We start from the raw sequence: 6,000 nt of genomic DNA, 5'->3' as shown, positions 1-6,000 counted from the left end.
CCTATGAAATTGTTCCGGTAGAAATGTAGAGCTCAACGCGGTGAACGCGTGGCCGCAAACGGTGCGGCGATTGGAGCTCAAGCGGGAAAGTTACGGGAAATGGAATTCACCGTAAACGAATCTCTTTTCTTCTCTTCCCTGGGAGGAGCGTCGTTGAGGGAAATGAAGGGAAACAAGAGCCCGAGGCTCTTTTTAATTGTTGGACTAATTGGGCCCACAGCCCGGTTTGGGCCCGGTTCAACCGGTTCGGCCCGTTCGATCCAATCTTGGACCGATTTCTTCGAAATTGGTGTCAAAATTCTCGTTTCGATGAGCTCTATCCTAATTTGATATAATATTCGTGTTTCTAATATTTCTTATTAAAAATTAATTTATTGACTAATTATCTACTAATTTAACCGGGATTTACAGCTTTAAAAAATATTCGATGCGCATCATCCTACTTTTCAATTATTGATTTAATTTGATAATGTAACTTGGATGCATATTATTATTCACACTGGTACTTTGATGCTTTTGCAGGAGAATGCTAACAATTTTGCAAAGTTAAAAGGCCTGGGGCAGGGTATAGTACATGCTACTTCAAATTTTGAGTTGAGGCCTTTATGATTACCAAGTAGATTAAGGTCAAAAGTAGGCATTGTTGCATTAATACCATTACATTATAGTTCTATTGAAACTAAGATTTAATGGCCAAAATTTGGTAACGAGCATTCCCATGTTTATAATGTTGCCTTTACAGGTGATGCAGTAGCGTTGAAAAGCGTAGCCTATTCTGGTAAAAATGGAAGCTAAAAAGCGTAACCTTTAGTCCTGGACAGCATTACTTGAAAAGCGCACCCTATTCCCAAACGCCAAAAGCGTAGCACTTGGTGCAGAAAAGCGTAGCCTTTGAGAATAGACAACGGCTGAATAAGCATCCCCTACGAAAGCGTCTTCGTAGCCCGAAAAGCGTAGCCATAGCCTAAGGCATCATTTTTTTTCACTTTTGGCTACACTTTTTAAGTGTACATGAATGAGTATTTTTCTTGTAGTGTTTTGGTACTTAACCGTCAATTTAAGAATTTTATATTAGATATTCGTTAGAATGATCAATTCTTAGATTTAAACGAAATTAGTGTTATTTCTTAGAAATCAATTCAAAAGAGTATTATTTTATCTTCTTTTGAAATTAGTTTTAATTTTTGTGTAGCAATTACATTAATTGAAATAACTTTTCTAACTATGAATATCAATAAGAGACTGCTTCTAATTGTGTTGGGAAGTGAATTTTTAAATAATTATTTAGTAATATATATAGAAAGAGAGAAATTTTGATGGTAGTGTTAAGAAAAAAATTACTTAATTTTTTAAAAATATAAAGCCTAAAACGATAGAATTCTAAATTATATATTATTATTTAAATTACTATTTTAGTATTTTAATTGGTATATTAGATATTTTGAAGGCTAATCGTATTTTACAATAATAAAATATAATCATAACAATAATCATGCTATATGTACATAAAAAATAACTACTCATATAAAATACATATTAAAATACAAAATACACATTGAAAATAAGTTAAACAATAATAATGTATTTATACACAGATACATAATGGTTAATAGAGAATTTAATATTTAATTTTTTATGTACATATATTATTTTTATTATAAAAATTATTGTCATTTTATATAAATTTTGCTCCGTTATAAAAAATTTTTGGATTCGTCACTGACTCTAACTCTCTCTGTAATAACTTTCTCTCTTCTCCATTCCTTCGTCGTTGTCGCGCCTCCCAAAATTGTTCACCCCTCAAGTAATTAACTTGAACATACTTTGGCAGAGGTGAATTCATAAAGTCTTCATTCCTATCCAATTTTCTCTTATCTCCTTTGACAATGACATATAATTTTTTATATCGGTTTTATCTAGATCTGGTAAGATTAAAATTTTAGCATGAATAGTTAGATTTATTTAAAAATTTAAAAGTTCACCGATTTATAATTTAGTAAAAATATATTGAAAAAGGAAAAAAAAAAGATAAAATAATAATATTCAAAGCATTTAACTATTATTACGGTGACATGGTGAACAATTACATTTAAGAGTGATAATAATGTGCTTCAAGTAATGAGAATTCAAAAGTGTTTTTTTTTTAATGAATAATTTGGGAAAAAAAAGAAATTTGGTTATTAATATTTTAAAAATTAAATATTCATCCATTTTAAATAATAATTTAATCATAGAATGATTTTATTATGATTAAAATATTAACTCTAATTAAGCTGAAATAACTCAAGTTTTAAGTATAATTAGTTATCAGATTAAGATAACATCTAATTAATTAAAAGTTGATACATTATAGAAAATAAATTACATATTATTTTAAAGAAGATCGGGTAGAATTTACCCGTGTGTGTGTGTGTATATATATATATATCCTAAACGTTAAATCTTCTATTGCTAATGATTCATTTGTTATTGTTCTTGTGTGGATGAATTTCCAAGGTATAGCTCGCCTCTTGCGCTGTTGTCATATGCCTTTTCTTTAATGGAGTGAGAATAACTCGGATGTCGAAGAACATAGTAGGTGGGTACCTGCAAAAGACACTCCGACGCTTATGTCAGTAAGTGTTTAAGAGGTATAAGAACTCTATGATTATAAAATGTTAAACATGAAATAGAACTTATCATGTATGTGTGTCTTAAAATATAGAAATTGGTGCCTTTTATAGACATGGAGTTGATGAATAGAGTTGATGTTATGATCGTTGGTCATTAAGTCAGAATAATGGTTATTGAGATTGTCCGTTATAAACTTAGAATTAAGGCAAATAAAGTTGAATTATGATTCGTAATGCACAATAAAAACCAAGCTATAAGGTGATGGATCACAGCCCCAAGTTTTGTCTGCCGATCATATGATTCAGGCTAAGCTTAGAAAATTAAATGAGTTATAACTCGGTAAAAAGATAGGTGAATGAATAATGATATGGTGAGCCCCCAAGCTTAGTCGGGTTATTATGTCGGTATTTATTCAAAAAATAATTGAGTGGTAAGAGTTATTCAATCAAGATAGTTGTGTGGGGATATTTTTTCGCTTAAAAACAATTTTTCATGACATGCATATAGCATTTGATTGTATGTGAACTGAAGATTCAGAAATAGATATTCATTGACAGAATTGATTGTATGATTCGAGGATATAATGGTTAATTGTCTTGGAAATTTTTCCAGCTCACAATAACTTGTTGATGAATTTTTGGCTCAAAATAATTAGTTATTGAATATTTACAATTTATAGTGAAAGTCATATGACATGAATAAGATAAATTGAGAAAATGAATATATATAAAGTCATAATATATATTGAATAATATATTGTAAAAGTAAAAGAGTTCAAAGTAAAAAAATATACCTTAAAAATTGATAATTATAAAAAAGAAGACGACATATATGAATGTCATACATGTCAAATATAAATTATTTAATTTTATTTGTTAATATTTAAACTTTATTTTACAGAATTTGCATTAACTTGTTAATTTAATGATATAATAAATTTTGTTTAGCTATGAAGTATATTTCTTGTGCAAAAGTAGTAAATTTGCATGTTTATAATTATTTTTTGTTTAATTTTTTGTATTAGACAAATAATAACATAAAATTTAATAGCATAAAGTATAGAACATATATTGAGGGTTGAATATAATTAATAAATTAGTAAATATTAGTTACACAAAATATAAATACAAAAATATGTGTGAATAACATATATAATTTTACTTGTGTAAGTAGAGAGCTTTGAAAAAGTTAGTGAAATTGATAGGCGAGTTTGTACTCAAATTGGTTGAAAGCCGAGTTTGTTCTCGGATTGGTCCATTGATCGATTATGAGATGTGAAATATTATGATACGTAAAAGTGAAGCAATTCGAATATATAAAGTACATACTTTATAAAAAGTTACGATAGATTAAAATTTGATAAGAGGTATTAAATAAAATCTTAAACAAGATTGTTGAAATTGGTTCAAAAATTTGAATGTAATTCAAGTTTTATGAACTTGAGGGGACTAGGAATTATTTTACTCGTCCCCATAGACGGCACTAATTGTTCTTATGTGGATGAACTTCCGAGTTATAGCTCGTCTCTTGCGCTGTTGTCATATGTCTTTTTTTTAATGGAGTGAGAATACGCCTTTTTTTAAATGGAGTGAGAATAACTCAGATGTCAAAGAACACAGTAGGTGGGTACCTGCAAAAGATACCAAAAGATACTCCGACGCTTAAGTTAGTAAGTGTTTAAAAGGTATAAGAATTCTATGATTATAGAATGTTAAACATGAAATAGAACTTATCATGTGTGTGTGTCTTGAGATATAGAAATTGGTGCTTTTTATAGACATGGAGTTGATGAATAGAGTTGATGTTATGACCGTTGGTCATTAAGTCAGAATAATGATTATTAAGATCGTTCGTTACAAACTTAGAATGAAGACAAATAAAGTCGAGTTTTAATTTATAATGCTCGATAAAGACCGAATTATAAAGTAACGGTTCAGTCATAATGTATTAAACTCAATAGTATAACATAACATGATATCACTACTACATATAAGTATGTTACCGACGACTAATCAGGACCGAAAAATTTATCATTGGCCAAATCAAAATCGTCAATAATATCTAGACCAAATATGATTATTTTTTCGATGTGCCAATTTTTTCCACAAGAAACTATATTTAGGCTTTGTAGTGCAGTGTATGGGAGTCCTCAATCCAAAAAAAGAAGTATGTTTTGGGATTATTTGTGTTCTATTAATTTAGGCCATAATGGACCATAGCTGACAATTAGTGATTTTAATGAGATTGTGGTACTAGATGAGAGTACGAGTGCTTATTTTTCTTCTCACAGAACTAGTCTATTAGCTACTACTCTAGATGACTATGAACTCTTTGATCTTAAAGTGACTGGTAGGAGATATACTTGGTATAGAATAGTTCAAGTTGGCAGGGACTTGGCTAAAAAATTGGATAGAGCACTAGTTAATGAGGCGTGGATGACAATATTTCCTGAGGATTATTCTAAAATTCGTAGCAGACTTCATTCTGATCATTGCCCTATTTTAGTTAGTTGTCATAGTGGCCCCAAAGTGAAATGTTCTCGTCCTTTTAGGTTCCAGGATATGTGGGCAACACACCCTTCTTATAAACATGTTATTAACAAGGCTTGGAATCAAGGGTTTGTAGGCGTTACTGAAAGGCATAAGATGGTTCAAAAGGTTTCTTTGGATTTTAACTCAAAAGTTTTTGAAAATATTTTTGTGCGAAAAAATAAGCAGATTGATCAGATTCAATGGCATTTAGGGGTTACCGATGTGTTGTCTTTGAGAATTAAAGAAGCTGAACCGATGGAATATTACAATAGGCTTTTATTACAAGAGAAACTTTTTTTGTACCAAAAATCTAGAGAGCAGTAGGTCAAATATAAGGATAAAAACTCTAAATTCTTTCATCTTCAGATTTTGGTGCGTAGAAACCATAATAGAGTACATGGATTATATGTTAGAGATGAGTCTTGGTCTACTGATCCAGATACTCTCCAGGAAGAAGCCCTCTCTTTTTACAAGAATCTCTTTGGTACAACGGAAGAGGTTGAGGCTGATTGTTTAGGGGATGTTCCGATGCCCACTCTAAGCACCGAGGCTTGTGTTAAGTTAATTGACCATGTCTCTTCTGCGGAAGTCAAGTCAGCAGTACTCAGTATGAGTTATTTTTAGGCTCTGGTCCAGATGGCTTTCAAGCTTATTTTTTTAAAGAATATTGGAAGATAGTAGACACTAAGATTTGGAATATTTTCCGGAGCGCTTTTTTGGGAGAGTACTTAAATTCTAGCATCATGAAAATTCTGATTGTGCTTATCCCTAAAATTAATAACCCTACCTTTATGAAGGATTTCAGGCCTATTAACTTATGTAATGTTTTTTATAAAATTATCACTAAAGTATTGAC

This window comes from Arachis ipaensis, chromosome B08 (assembly GCF_000816755.2).
Source record: "Arachis ipaensis cultivar K30076 chromosome B08, Araip1.1, whole genome shotgun sequence".
In the NCBI taxonomy this organism is placed as follows: domain Eukaryota; kingdom Viridiplantae; phylum Streptophyta; class Magnoliopsida; order Fabales; family Fabaceae; genus Arachis; species Arachis ipaensis.
Note: the sequence above shows the minus strand (reverse complement) of the source record.